Genomic DNA, 15,603 nt, shown 5'->3' with positions numbered 1-15,603 from the left:
GGGCCTCGGATGGGCCCCGGCAGGCCTGGCGCGGGCAGGAGAGAGGAGACCGGCGGCGGCGACGTGGCGGCATCGAATTCGCCGGGGACGACGGGCGGACAATGTCCGGACGGGTTGGACATGTCCGGCGGCGCGGGGAGGAGCGGGGCTAGGGTTGGACTGCGGGATTTTCGGGGGAGGGCATATTTATAGGTAGGGGGAGTTAGGAGAGTCCAAATAAGGAGTGGTTTTCGCCCACACGATCGTGATCGAACGACCGAGAGCATGGAGGGGAGTTAGATGGGTTTTGGGCCACTTTGGAAGGGGTGTTGGGCTGCAAAGAGAAGGAGGCTTTTACGGTTACCAGGTTAACCGTTGGAGTATCAAACGACCACCAAATGACACGAAACTTGACAGGCGGTCTACCGATGTTATACCAAGGCTGCTTGGCAAACCTCGGGCCATTCCAAGAAAGTTTAATACCCGCACACAACGAGAGACGAAAGGGGAACGCCGGAGGGCATAGGAGAGCCGGATTGCAAAATGGACAACGGGGAAAATGCTCGGATGCATGAGACGAACACGTATGCAAAAAGAAATGCACATGATGACATGATAAAATGCAACACGCAAGCAAATGACATGGCAACAACGACGAATAATTGGCAGACACCTGGCGCATCGGATCCGGGGCGTTACATACTGAGACCAGAAGACTTTCTCCGTCGAGCTCCCCTCTTCGGCCCGGTAGAACGCGGCAGCATCGGACGCGCTACGAGGAAGATCTGCGAACTCTCCTAGAGAGCTCCGAATTCGGGTAAGCAATAGGTAATTAACACTCACATGCTTACTTTGCATGAAAAATGCCTTACCCGCTGTTATTTTCTTCACCGCCTCGATCTCCTGGAGGGCCTTGTAGGCTTCGGCCTTAGCGGCTTTGGCACTCTCAAGAGCCGTTGCAAGCTCAGACTCTCGAGTCTTCGAGTCACGCTCCAGGCTCTCATGTTTTTTCACGAGATCCTGGAGCTCTTGCTGTACCTCCGCCACCCGCGCCTCCTGCTTCTCTCGCTCGGTGCGCTCCGCGGCCGCATTGCGTTCGGCCGCGGCCACCGCCTCTTTCAGGATCGCCACCTCGTTAGTGGCCCCTACAATACCCACGTTATCCTTGTCATTCTTTTTGCAACCAAAATCCTTTTCTGTAAGGTACACTTTTAATAAGGTGTTACTCACCTTCCTTGTCCTCGAGCTGCTTCTTGGCACGGCCGAGCTCGTTCTCGGACCGCTCGAGGCTTTTTTCCATCGTATTGACCTCTGCAGTCAGTGTGGCAGAGGTCAGCAGCGCAGCCTGCAATCCCATATTGACATATTTTTTATGACTCCTGCGTATATCTTTTTAAGATCCTCAGTCCGGCTTTTCTTTCCGAACACCGATCCGAGCATCAGGGGCTACTGTCTATACGGTACTATTTTACATATATCAAAATTCTTACCTCAATGCCTGTTAGAAGGCTGCTGCAGGCTTCGGTCAGCCCGCTCTTGGCGAGCTGCACCTTCTGAATCACCGCACTCATAACAGTGCAGTGTTCCTCTTCAATGGAGGCACCATTGAGCGCCTCCAGCAAGCTATCCGGCGCCTCTGGTTGGACGGAGGCTGCCGGCGTCACGATCTTGCCCTTCTTACGAAGGAGCCGCCCGCCGGACTCCAGAGCCACTATGGGATCCAGAGCCGAGTCCGGTGCAAAGTCCGGGAGGTTGTCCTGCGACACCTCCGGGGCCTCCTCCTCCTGGTGGGTCCCTTCCCAGGATCCCACCTCAGTATCGTCCATGTCATGGGGGGTGGAGGCGGTCGGAAGAGAATCCATATCCGACGCACCTAAGGACCCGCTCGACGAAGCAGGAAGATCGTCCTTGGGCGGACTGCAGGGTTGTATGCGGCATTAGAAAGACATTGTGCGGCAAAAAATAAAAACCATAAAGTTATTCGGGAGTCCGGATACTCACGATCTCGCCAGGGGCTTGGCCCTTGGGGGCCAGTCCTCATCGTCGTCATTGGCGTTGGCAGAGCAGTCCGGGGGAAGAGTTTTTCCCTTCTTGGACCCTTCGGCCTCCCTCGTTGGGGAGGCCTTCCTTTTCTTCTCTCCCCCCATTGGGGGAGAGGCTTTTTTCTTCTCCTCCTCACCTTGGTGAGAGGAGTCCGCCTCAGAGTCGTCATCCGATAGCACCTGAAAACGGGAACTCTTCCGAGTCCCCGTGGCCTTCTTCTTGGCCTTCTTCTCCAGCACCACGTGGGGTGCCGGAGCCAGCAGCCCCGTTAGGTGGGCGTCCGCTGGGTCCTCTGGCAATAGGGCCGGACAGATAGTCTGTTCGGCCTTTGCCAGCCAGTCCTGTCAAAGGCAAAGGGAGTTTAGATCCCGCATAGAGTCAAACTATGGAAAACAAGCGTTCTGTAAAGGACAAAATCACTTACCTCGTCAGTCGGACGCTGCGAGCTGAATCCGCGATCTTCGGTAGCGGATGCGGGAGCCTCGGCGCCCTTGAACAGCACCTTCCAGACATCTTCGTACGTAGTGTCGAAGAGCCCGCTCAGAGTCTAGTGCTGCGCCGGATTGAACTCCCACATGTTGAAACCCCGTCGTTGGCACGGGAGAATCCGGCGGATGAGCATGACCTGGACTACATTGACAAGCTTGAGCTTCTTGTCCACCAGCTTCTGGATACAGCCTTGGAGTCCGGCCAGCTCCTCCGAATCACCCCAGATCCGGCCACTCTCTTTCCAAGAGGTGAGCCGTGTAGGGATGCCGGATCTGAATTCGGGGGCCGCTGCCTATTCAGGGTCACGCGGCTCGGTGATGTAGAACCACCCCGATTGCCATCCCTTAATGGTTTCAACGAAAGTGCCCTCCAGCCAAGTAACGTGGGACATCCTGCCCACCGTGGCGCCTCCGCACTCCGCTTGGCTGCCCTTCACAACCTTCGGCTTGACACTGAGGGTCTTGAGCCACAAGCCGAAGTGGGGCTAGATGCAGAGGAAGGCCTCACACACGACGATAAACGCCGAGATGTTGAGGATGAAATTCGGGGCCAAATCATGGAAATCCAGGCCGTAGTAGAACATGAGCCCCCGGACAAAGGGATGGAGTGGGAAGCCCAGTCCGCGGAGGAAATGGGGAAGAAATACTACCCTCTCATGGGGCCTGGGGGTGGGGATGAGCTCTCCCTCGTTGGGGAGCCGGTGCCCGATGTTGCTGGACAAATATCCGGTGTCGCGCAGCTTCTGGATCTGCCCCTCCGTGACGGAGGAGGCCATCCACTTGCCTCCCGCTCGGGACATAGTTGGAGAAGGTTGAGGTGAGAAGTGCGGACTTGGGCGCTGGAGCTCGAGTTCGCGGAGTTGGATAAGCCAAGGAGGAAGAAGGCGCAGGTAAAAGGGTTGGATCTTTATCCCCTTATATGGGCGGACACAAACATGCGTCCCCACTGGCCTGATAAAACTCGCTGATCCCCCAAGCACCGCAATCAATGGCGCGGTTGGGTTACCCACGTCCGTATTGATGGGAATCCCGGAATAAGGGGAACACGATCTCTGCTTTGACAAGACGTGCCAAGGAAACCGCTTCGCTAAACGCGCTGAGGTGGTACAATAAAAACAATCCGAGTAAAGGCTTGGTAGTGGTGTGATGTCACGCCACAAAACGCGTCAGCAGATTGGACTGGTGTAATATTATTCTCTCTATGGTGGTACGTGGAATTTATTTTTGCAGAGCTGGACACTATCCTGGTGTTCACAGTCTTCTATAAATTATTTGGAGGAGGAACCCGCCTTGGAATGCCGAAGACAATATGCGCGCCGGACTCGTCGTCATTGAAGCCTGGTTCAGGGGCTACTGAGGGAGTCCTGGACTAGGGGGTGTCCGGATAGCTGAACTATCATCATCTGCCGGACTCCAAGACTATGAAGATACAAGATTGAAGACTTCGTCCCGTGTCCGGATGGGACTTTCCTTGGCGTGGAAGGCAAGCTTGGCGATACGGATATGTAGATCTCCTACCATTGTAACCGACTCTGTGTAACCCTAGCCCTCTCCGGTGTCTATATAAACCGGATGGCTTTAGTCCATAGGACGAACAACAATCATACCATAGGCTAGCTTCTAGGGTTTAGCCTCCTTGATCTCGTGGTAGATCCACTCTTGTAACACACATCATCAATATTAATCAAGCAGGACGTAGGGTTTTACCTCCATCAAGAGGGCCCGAACCTGGGTAAAACATCGTGTCCCTTGTCTCCTGTTACCATCTGCCTAGGCGCACAGTTTGGGACCCCCTACCCGAGATCCGCCGGTTTTGACACCAACATTGCCGTCCTCCGTTCGAGCCGCTCTTCGTGACCCGCTCTGGATGGCTGTGATGCAAGAGGACTTTGACGCCCTGTTGTGCAACCGGATGTGGCAGCTTGATCCCCGTCCCTGGCACGCCAACGTGGTTACCGGGAAGTGGGTCTTTAAACACAAGCTCCGTCCTGATGGTACCCTTGATCGCTACAAAGTGCGTTGGGTCGTTCGTGGCTTCCGATAGCATGCTGGCATCGAATTCACCGAGACCTTTGCTCCGGTCGTCAAGCCCGACAAGATACGCACGGTTCTCCACCTTGCGGTCTCCCGTGCTTGGCCGGTGCACTAGATGGACGTCTCTAACGCCTTCCTCCATGGTCACGTCGAGGAGTAGGTCTTCTGCCAGCAGCCCATCGGGTTTATTGACCCGGCGCTTCCCGACCATGCGTGCCTGCTTTTGTGGTCCTTGTACGGACTTAAGCAGGCTCCGCGCGCTTGGTACCAGCGCATCACGGTGTTTCTACATCAGCTTGGGTTCCGCTCTACCCGCTGGGATGCCTCGCTCTTCGTCTATCATCAGGGCTCCGACACGGCCTACTTGCTGCTCTATGTCGACGACATCATCCTGACGACATGTACGACTGGTTTCTTCAGTCAGCTCACGGCTCGTCTTCACGCTGAGTTCGCCATCAAGGACTTGGGTCCTTTGCACTACTTCCTCGGTGTCGAGGTGGTGCGCCGTCCCGATGGCTTCTTCCTTCATCAGCGGAAGTACGCTCATGAGCTCCTGGAGTGCGCCGGCATGCTTAGCTCCTGGAGTACGCTCATGAGTCCCTTCATCAGGTGGAGCCGCCGCTACGCCTGTTGATACGAATGCCAAACTTTCTGCCACAGAAGGTTCTCCTGCTTCGGATGCTGCTTTCTATCGGTCTATCATTGGTGCTCTTCAGTACCTCACTCTGACTAGACCAGAGATTCAGTATGCCGTGCAGCAGGTGTGTCTTCATATGCATGCTCCTCGAGACGTTCACTGTGATAAATGTTTCCCTAGAGGAAATATGCCCTAGAGTCAATAATAAAGTTATTATTTATTTCCTTATATCATGATAAATGTTTATTATTCATGCTAGAATTGTATTAACCGGAAACATAATACATGTGTGAATACATAGACAAACATAGTGTCACTAGTATGCCTCCTACTTGACTAGCTCGTTGATCAAAGATGGTTGTGTTTCCTAACCATAGACATGAGTTGTCATTTGATTAACGAGATCACATCACTAGGAGAATGATGTGATTGACTTGACCCATTCCGTTAGCTTAGCACTTGATCGTTTAGTATATTGCTATTGCGTTCTTCATGACTTATACATGTTCCTATGACTATGAGATTATGCAACTCCCATTTACCGGAGGAACAATTTGTGTGCTACCATACGTCATAACATAAATGGGTGATTATAAAGGAGCTCTACAGGTGTCTCCAAAGGTACATGTTGAGTTGGCGTATTTCGAGATTAGGATTTGTCACTCCGATTGTCGGAGAGGTATCTCTGGACCCTCTCGGTAATGCACATCACTATAAGCCTTGCAAGCAAATGTAGCTAATGAGTTAGTTGCGGGATGATGCATTACATAACAAGTAAAGAGACTTGCCGGTAATGAGATTGAACTAGGTATTGAGATACCGACGATTGAATCTCAGGCAAGTAACATACCGATGACAAAGGGAACAACGTAAGTTGTTATGCGGTTCGACCGATAAAGATCTTCGTAGAATATGTAGGAGCCAATATGGGCATCCAGGTTCCGCTATTGGTTATTGACCAGAGAAATGTCTCGGTCATGTATACATAGTTCTCGAACCCGTAGGGTCCGCACGCTTAACGTTCGTTGACAATATAGTATTATATGAGTTATGTATGTTGGTGACCGAATGTTGTTAGGAGTCCCGGATGAGATCACGGACATGATGAGGAACTCCGGAATGGTCCGGAGATAAAGTTTAATATATGGGATAATGTTGTTTGGTCTCTAGAAGGGTTCCAGAATTCACCGGAAGGGGTTCCGGATGTTTCCCGAAATGTTTGGGTACGAGAACACGTTATTTGGGCCAAAGGGGAAAGCCCACAAGGTTTTTGGAAAGCGCAAAAGGAAGTTTTGTGGAGTCCAGGGGCCAGACGCCAGGGACCCTGGCATCTGGGTCCAGACGCCGGAAACCCTGGCGTCTGGCCATGGAGTCCGAGAAGGACTCTTGCCTTTCGGGTGAATTCGACTTTGTGGAGGATATTACTCCAAGTTTCAACCCCAAGGCTCAACATATAAATAGAGGGGCAGGGCTAGCACCAAAGACACATCAAGAAACACCAAGCCGTGTGCCGGCAACCCCGTCCCCTCTAGTTTATCCTCCGTCATAGTTTCCATAGTGCTTGGGCGAAGCCCTGTGGAGATTGTTCTTCACCAACACCGTCACCACGTCGTCGTGCTGCCAGAACTCATCTACTACTTCGCCCATCTTGCTGGCGAGAAGGCGAGGACGTCATCGACCTGAATGTGTGCTGAACACGGAGGTGCCGTACGTTCGGTACTTGATCGGGGCAGATCATGAAGGTGTACGACTACATCAACCGCGTTGATAAACGCTTCCACTTAGCGATCTTCAAGGGTATGAAGATACACTCTTCCCTCTCGTTGCTATGCATCACCATGATGTTGCATGTGCGTACGATTTTTTTTGAAATTACTACTTTCCCCAACAGTGGCATCCGAGCCAGGTTTTATGCGTAGATGTTATATGCACGAGTAGAACACAAGTGAGTTGTGGGCGATACAAGTCATACTGCTTACCAGCATGTCATACTTTGGTTCGGCGGTAGTGTTAGATGAAGCGGCACCGATCGACATTACACATACGCTTACGCGAGACTGGTTCTACCGACGTGCTTTGCACATAGGTGGCTAGCGGGTGTCAATTTCTCCAACTTTAGTTGAACCGAGTGTGGCTACGCCCGGTCCTTGAGAAGATTAAAACAACACTAACTTGACGAACTATCGTTGTGGTTTTGATGCATAGGTAAGAACGGTTCTTGCTCAGTCCGTAGCAGCCACGTAAAACTTGCAACAACAAAGTAGATGACGTCTAACTTGTTTTTGCAGGGCATGTTGTGATGTGATATGGTCAAGACGTGATGCTATATTTTATTGTATGAGATGATCATGTTTTGTAACCAAGTTATCGGCAACTAGCAGGAGCCATATGGTTGTTGCTTTATTGTATGCAATGCAATCGCCCTGTAATTGCTTTACTTTATCACTAAGCGGTAGCGACAGTTGTACAAGCAATAGGTGGCGAAACGACAATGATGCTACAATGGAGATCAAGGTGTCGCACCGGTGACGATGGTGATCATGACGGTGCTTCGGAGATGGAGATCACAAGCACAAGATGATGATGGCCATATCATATCACTTATATTGATTGCATGTGATGTTTATCCTTTATGCATCTTATTTTGCTTTGATTGACGGTAGCATTATAAGATGATCTCTCACTAAATTTCAAGGTATAAGTGTTCTCCCTAAGTATGCACCTTTGCGAAAGTTCTTCGTGCTGACACACCACGTGATGATCGGGTGTGATAGGCTCTACGTTCAAATACAACGGGTGCAAAATAGTTGCACACGTGGAATACTCAGGTTAAACTTGACGAGCCTAGCATATACAGATATGGACTCGGAACACTGAGACCAAAAGGTCGAGCGTGAATCATATAGTAGATATGATCAACATAGTGATGTTCACCATTGGAAACTACTCCATCTCACGTGATGATCGGACACGGTTTAGTTGATTTGGATCACGTGATCACTTAGATGATTAGAGGAATGTCTATCTAAGTGGGAGTTCTTAAGTAATATGATTAATTGAACTTAAATTTATCATGAACTTATTACCTGATAGTATTTTTCTTGTCTATGTTTGTTGTAGATACATGGCTCGTGCTGTTGTTCCGTTGAATTTTAATGCGTTCCTTGAGAAAGCTAAGTTGAAAGATGATGGTAGAAATTACACGGATTGGGTCCGTAACTTGAGGATTATCCTCATTGCTGCATAGAAGAATTACGTCCTGGAAGCACCGCTGGGTGCCAGGCCTGCTGCAGGTGCAACTGACGATGTTAAGAACGTCTGGCAGAACAAAGCTGATGACTACTCGATAGTTCAGTGTGCCATGCTTTACGGCTTAGAACCGGGACTTCAACGATGTTTTGAATGTCATGGAGCATATGAGATGTTCCAGGAGTTGAATTTAATATTTCAAGAAAATGCCCAGATTGAGAGATATGAAGTCTCCAATAAGTTCTATAGCTGCAAGATGGAAGAGAATAGTTCTGTCAGTGAACATATACTCAAAATGTCTGGGTATAACAATCACTTGATTCAACTGGGAGTTAATCTTCCTGATGATAGTGTCATTGACAGAATTCTTCAATCACTGCCACCAAGCTACAAGAGCTTCGTGATGAACTATAATATGCAAGGGATGGACAAGACTACTCCCGAGCTCTTCGTAATGCTAAAAGCTGCGGAGGTAGAAATCAAAAAGGACCATCAAGTGTTGATGGCCAATAAGACCACCAGTTTCAAGAAAAAGGGTAAAGGGAAGAAAAAGGGGAACTTCAAGAAGAACGGCAAACAAGTTTCTGCTCAGGAGAAGAAACCCAAATCTGGACCTAAGCCTGAGACTAAGTGCTTCTACTGCAAGCAGACTGGTCACTGGAATTGGAACTGCCCCAAGTATTTGGCGGATAAGAAGGATGGCAAGGTGAACAAAGGTATATGTGATATACATGTTATTGATATGTACCTTACTAATGCTCGCAGTAGCACCTGGGTATTTGATACTGGTTTTGCTGCTAATTTTTGCAACTCGAAACATGGACTACGGATTAAGCGAGCATTGGCTAAGGACTAGGTGATGATGCGCGTGGGAAATGGTTCCAAAGTCGATGTGATCGCGGTCGGCACGCTACCCCTAGATCTACCTTCGGGATTAGTTTTAGACCTAAATAATTGTTATTTGGTGCCAGCGTTAAGCATGAACATTATATCTGGATCTTGTTTGATGCGAGACGGTTATTCATTTAAATCAGAGAATAATGGTTGTTCTATTTATATGAGTAATATCTTTTATGGTCATGCACCCTTGAAGAGTGGTCTGTTTTTATTAAATCTCGATAGTAGTGATACACATATTCATAATGTTGAAGCCAAAAGATGCAGAGTTGATAATGATAGTGCAACTTATTTGTGGCACTGCCGTTTGTGTCATATTGGTGTAAAGCGCATGAAGAAACTCCATACTGATGGACTTCTGGAATCACTTGATTATGAATCACTTGGTACTTGTGAACCGTGCCTCATGGGCAAGATGACTAAAACACCGTTCTCCGGAACTATGGAGCGAGCAACAGACTTGTTGAAAATCATATATACTGATGTATGTGGTCCAATGAACATTGAGGCTCGCGGTGGGTTTCGTTATTTTCTCACCTTCACAGATGATTGAAGCAGATATGGGTAAATCTACTTAATGAAACATAAGTCTAAAACATTTGAAAAGTTCAAAGAATTTCAGAGTGAAGTGGAAAATCATTGTAACAAGAAAATAAAGTTTCTACGATCTGATCGTGGAGGATAATATTTGAGTTACGAGTTTGATTTACATTTGAAACAATGCGGAATAGTTTCGTAACTCACGCCACCCAGAACACCACAACGTAATGGTGTGTCCGAACGTCGTAATCGTACTTTACTAGATATGGTGCGATCTATGATGTCTCTTACTGATTTACCACTATCGTTTTGGGGTTATGCTTTAGAGACGGTCGCATTCACGTTAAATAGGGCACCATCAAAATCCATTGAGACGACGCCTTATGAACTATGGTTTGGCAAGAAACCAAAGTTATCGTTTCTTAAAGTTTGGGTTTGCGATGCTTATGTGAAGAAACTTCAACTAGATAAGCTCGAACCCAAATCGGAGAAATGTGTCTTCATAGGATACCCAAAGGAGACTATTGGGTACACGTTCTATCATAGATCTGAAGGCAAGACTTTTGTTGCTAAATTCGGATCCTTTCTAGAGAAGGAATTTCTCTCGAAAGAAGTGAGTGGGAGGAAAGTAGAACTTGATGAGGTAACTGCACCTGCTCCCTTATTGGAAAGTAGTTCATCACAGAAACCGGTTCCTGTGACAACTACACCAATTAGTGAGGAAGCTAATGATATTGATCATGAAACTTCAGATCATGTTACTACCGAACCTCGTAGGTCAACCAGAGTAAGATCCGCACCGGAGTGGTACGGTAATTCTATTCTTGAGGTCATGTTACTTGATCATGGCGAACCTACGAACTATGAGGAAGCGATGATGAGCCCAGATTCCGCAAAATGGCTTGAGGCCATGAAATCTGAGATGGGATCCATGTATGAGAACAAAGGATGGACTTTGGTTGACTTGCCCGATGATCGGCAAGCCATCGAGAATAAATGGATCTTCAAGAAGAAGACTGACACGGATGGTAATGTTACTGTCTACAAATCTCGACTTGTTGCAAAAGGTTTTCAACAAGTTTAAGGGGTTGACTACGATGAGACTTTCTCACCCATAGCAATGCTTAAGTCTGTCCAATCATGTTAGCAATTGACGCATTTTATGATTATGAAATATGGCAAATGGATGTCAAAACTGCATTCCTGAATGCATTTCTAGAAGAAGAGTTGTATATGATACAACCTGAAGGTTTTGTCGATCCAAAAGGTGCTAACAAAGTGTGTAAGCTCCAGCGATCCATTTATGGACTGTTGCAAGCCTCTTGGAGTTGGAATAAACGCTTTGATAGTGTGATCAAAGCATACGGTTTTATACAGACTTTGGAGAAGCCTGTATTTACAAGATAGTGAGTGGGAGCTCTGTAGCATTTCTGATATTATATGTAAACGACATATTGTTAATTGGAAATGATATAGAATTTCTGGATAAAATAGAAGGATACCTAAATAAAAGTTTTTCAATGAAAGACCTCGGTGAAGCTGCTTATATATTAGGCATCAAGATCTATAGAGATAGATCAAGCCGCTTAATTGGACTTTCACAAAGCACATACCTTGATAAAGTTTTGAAAAAGTTCAAAATGGATCAAGCAAAGAAAGGGTTCTTGCCTGTATTACAAGGTGTGAAGTTGAGTCGGACTCAATGCCCGACTATAGCAAAAGATAGAGACAAAATGAAAGATGTTCCCTATGCTTCAGCCATAGGCTCTATCATGTATGCAATGCTGTGTACCAGACCTGATGTATGCTTAGCAATAAGTTTAGCAGGGAGGTACCAAAGTAATTCAGGAGTGGATCACTGGACAACGGTCAACAATATCCTGAAATACCTGAAAAGGACTAAGGATATGTTTCTTGTTTTTGGAGGTGATAAAGAGCTAGTCGTAAATGGTTACGTCGATGCAAGCTTTGACACTGATCCGGACGATTCTAAATCACAAACCGGATACGTGCTTATATTGAACGGTGGAGCTGTAAGTTGGTGTGGTTCTAAACAAAGCGTCGTGGTGGGATCTACATGCGAAGCGGAGTACATGGCTGCTTCGGAAGCAGCAAATGAAGGAGTCTGGATGAAGGAGTTCATCTCCGATCTAGGTGTCATACCTAGTGCATCGGGTCTAATGAAAATCTTTTGTGACAATACTGGTGCAATTTCCTTGGCAAAGGAATCTAGATTTCACAAGAGAACCAAGCACATCAAAGACGCTTCAATTCCATCCGGGTCCAAGTCCAGGTGGGAGACAGAGATTTGCAAGATGCATACGAATCTGAATGTTGCAGACCTGTTGACTAAGCCTCTTCCACGAGCAAAACATGATCAGCACCAAGGCTCCATGGGTGGTAGAATCATTACTGTGTAATCTAGATTATTGACTCTAGTGCAAGTGGGAGACTGAAGGAAATATGCCCTAGAAGCAATAATAAAGTTATTATTTATTTCCTTATATCATGATAAGTGTTTATTATTCATGCTAGAATTGTATTAACCGGAAACATAATACATGTGTAAATATATAGACAAACATAGTGTCACTAGTATGCCTCTACTTGACTAGCTCGTTAATCAAAGATGGTTGTGTTTCCTAACCATAGACATGAGTTGTCATTTGATTAACGGGATCACATCATTAGGAGAATGATGTGATTGACTTGACTCATTCCATTAGCTTAGCACTTGATCGTTTAGCATATTGCTATTGCTTTCTTCATGACTTATACATGTTCCTATGACTATGAGATTATGCAACTCTCGTTTACCGGAGGAACACTTTGTGTGCTACCAAACGTCATAACGTAATTGGGTGATTATAAAGGAGCTCTACAGGTGTCTCCAAAGGTACATGTTGAGTTGTTGTATTTCGAGATTAGGATTTGTCACTCCGATTGTCGTAGAAGCTATCTCTGGGCCCTCTCGGCAATGCAAATCACTATAAGCCTTGCAAGCAAATGTAGCTAATGAGTTAGTTGCGGGATGATGCAATACATAAAGAGTAAAGAGACTTGCCGGTAACGAGATTGAACTAGGTATTGAGATAACGACGATCGAATCTCGGGAAAGTAACATACCGATGACAAAGGGAACAACGTATGTTGTTATGCGGTTCGACCGATAAAGATCTTCGTAGAATATGTTGGAGCCAATATGGGCATCCAGGTTCCGCTATTGGTTATTGACCAGACAAATGTCTCGGTCATGTCTACATAGTTCTCGAATCCGTAGGGTCCGCACGCTTAAGGTTTGTCGATGATATAGTATTATATGATTATGTATGTTGGTGACCAAATGTTGTTCGGGGTCCCGAATGAGGTCACGGACATGACGAGGAACTCCGGAATGGTCTGGAGATAAAGTTTAATATATGAGATAATGTTGTTTGGTCTCCGGAAGGGTTCCGAAATTCACCGGAAGGGGTTCCGGATGTTTTCCGAAATGTTTGGGTACAAGAACACGTTATTTGGGCCAAAGGGGAAAGCCCACAAGATTTTTGGAAAGCGCAAAAGAAAGTTTTGTGGAGTCCAGGGGCCAGACGCCAGGGTCCCCGGCGTTTGGGTCCAGACGCTGGGAACCCTGGCGTCTGGCCCTGGAGTCCAAGAAGGACTCTTGCCTTTTGGGTGAAACCGACTTTGTGGAGGCTTTTACTCCAAGTTTCGACCCCAAGGGTCAACATATAAATAGAGGGGCAGGGCTAGCACCAAAGACACATCAAGAAACACCAAGCCGTGTGCGGGCAACCCCGTCCCCTCTAGATTATCCTCCGTCATAGTTTTTGTAGTGCTTAGGCGAAGCCCTGCGGAGATTATTATTCACCAACACCGTCACTACACCGTCGTGATGCCGGAACTCATCTACTACTTCGCCCATCTTGCTGGATCGAGAAGGCGAGGACGTTATCGAGATGAACGTGTGCTGAACGCGGAGGTACCGTACGTTCGGTACTTGATCGGGGCAGATCGTGAAGGTGTACGACTACATCAACCGCGTTGATAAACGCTTCTGCTTAGCGATCTTCAAGGGTATGAAGATACACTCTTCCCTCTCGTTGCTATGCATCACCATGATTTTGCATGTGCGTACGAATTTTTTTGAAATTACTACATTCCCCAACACACTGGGTTGCGGTCAAGCGGATTCTCCGCTATGTCTGTCGCACTAGGGATCTTGGCGTCACGCTTCATGCCTCCGCCGACACCGCCCTCACCGCCTACTCCGATGCAGACTGAACGGGCTGCCCTGACACTCGTCGCTCCACCTCGGGCTATTGTGTCTACCTTGGACCCTCACTTATCTCGTGGTCGTCCAAGCGGCAGCATACGGTCTCTCCTTCCAGTGCTGAGGCTGAGTATCGAGTGGTGGCCGACGCCGTCGCCGAATGTTCGTGGCTTCGCCAGCTGCTTCAGGAGCTTTCTTGCCCTATTGACCGTGCCACAGTGGTCTACTACGACAACGTCTCGACGGTCTACCTCTCTGCTAACCCGGTGCATCATCGACGGACCAAGCATATTGAGTTGGATATTCATTTTGTTCGAGAACAGGTGGCCCTTGGCTATATTCGTGTTTTACACGTCCCTAGTTCCCAACAATTTGCAGATATCATGATCAAGGGCTTGCCTATGGCGTCATTTGAGGAGTTCCGGTCTAGTCTTTGCGTCAGCTACGATGCCGCTTCGGCTGCGGGGGGTGTTGAGTATATGTGTTATGTGCATATTGTGTACTGGGCCCGCCTCCTAGTTCCTTGCATAGTTGAGGTCCGCGCCCACCTTTGTACATCATATATACGTGCCTATGCACGAAGAGCAATACATCGCACTATCCATAAATATTAATCGCAGTTAAAGAAACTCTACCTCTGCTAGAAACTCTTTAACACCTTGACTGGAAGTATGAGATCGCAACTTCACTGCCACCTGGGTGCCGTCCTCGAAGCCGTCGTAAACTTACCCGAAACCACCCCGCCCAAGCACTCGGTGGAAGTTGTTCGTTATCATCTCGAGCTCCTTGTATGTGAACCGAAGGCTCTCAAGTTTGAGCGAACCATCCTCACAAACACCATTCGACAGTGCGTAGCTCTTCGTCATCTCATTCTGGGGCTTCACAGAGTTGCTCATTGATCCTTCATAAAAATGATGGCGTGACCAAGGTTAGCAGTGTTAACTGATGTAGAAGAAGGCCAGAGAATTTTTGTGCTGATGCAAAAGCCCCACCTGGCTTTTTTTGTCTTAGAAAGCAAAAGAGTAGTACTAGTACCACAATTACTATCACTAGAATCACGGCTACAGAGACAGCAATGTAAATGGTCAGCTTGCTGTTCTTTGTAGTTTTAGCAGGCTGGCATGAATCACCATTGGAGCAAAGGTTTGGATTGTTCCCATATTTAACAGAAAATGAAATTAATACAATTAATGAAATTTATCAAGTAGTGTAGTGTTGTACCGAATGGGAAAATTTTACCTCAGACTCAGGGAGCCATCTTGAATTCTTTTGAGAACTCCCGAGGGGATTGATCCATTGAGCTTGTTGCCTGACAAATCTCTGTATATAGAAATAGAATATTTATTTGAATGTTCAATGTAAATCATGGGAAGGAACAATAAAAAATTTGGCAGAATTTGCTCAACTTACAACACAGTCAGTGAAATCAACTGGGAAGACGAGTACTTCATAATAGAGGATAAGGT

At 47.3% G+C, this 15,603-nt stretch overlaps 1 pseudogene; it reads right to left on the bottom strand.

The window, feature by feature from the left end:
- LOC119309972 overlaps window positions 1-15,603 on the bottom strand; it is a 39,703-nt pseudogene that overhangs the window by 21,265 nt on the left and 2,835 nt on the right.

This window comes from Triticum dicoccoides, chromosome 1B, assembly GCF_002162155.2.
Source record: "Triticum dicoccoides isolate Atlit2015 ecotype Zavitan chromosome 1B, WEW_v2.0, whole genome shotgun sequence".
NCBI classification, from domain to species: domain Eukaryota; kingdom Viridiplantae; phylum Streptophyta; class Magnoliopsida; order Poales; family Poaceae; genus Triticum; species Triticum dicoccoides.
Note: the sequence above shows the minus strand (reverse complement) of the source record. Positions and strands in the feature narration are given on the sequence as shown.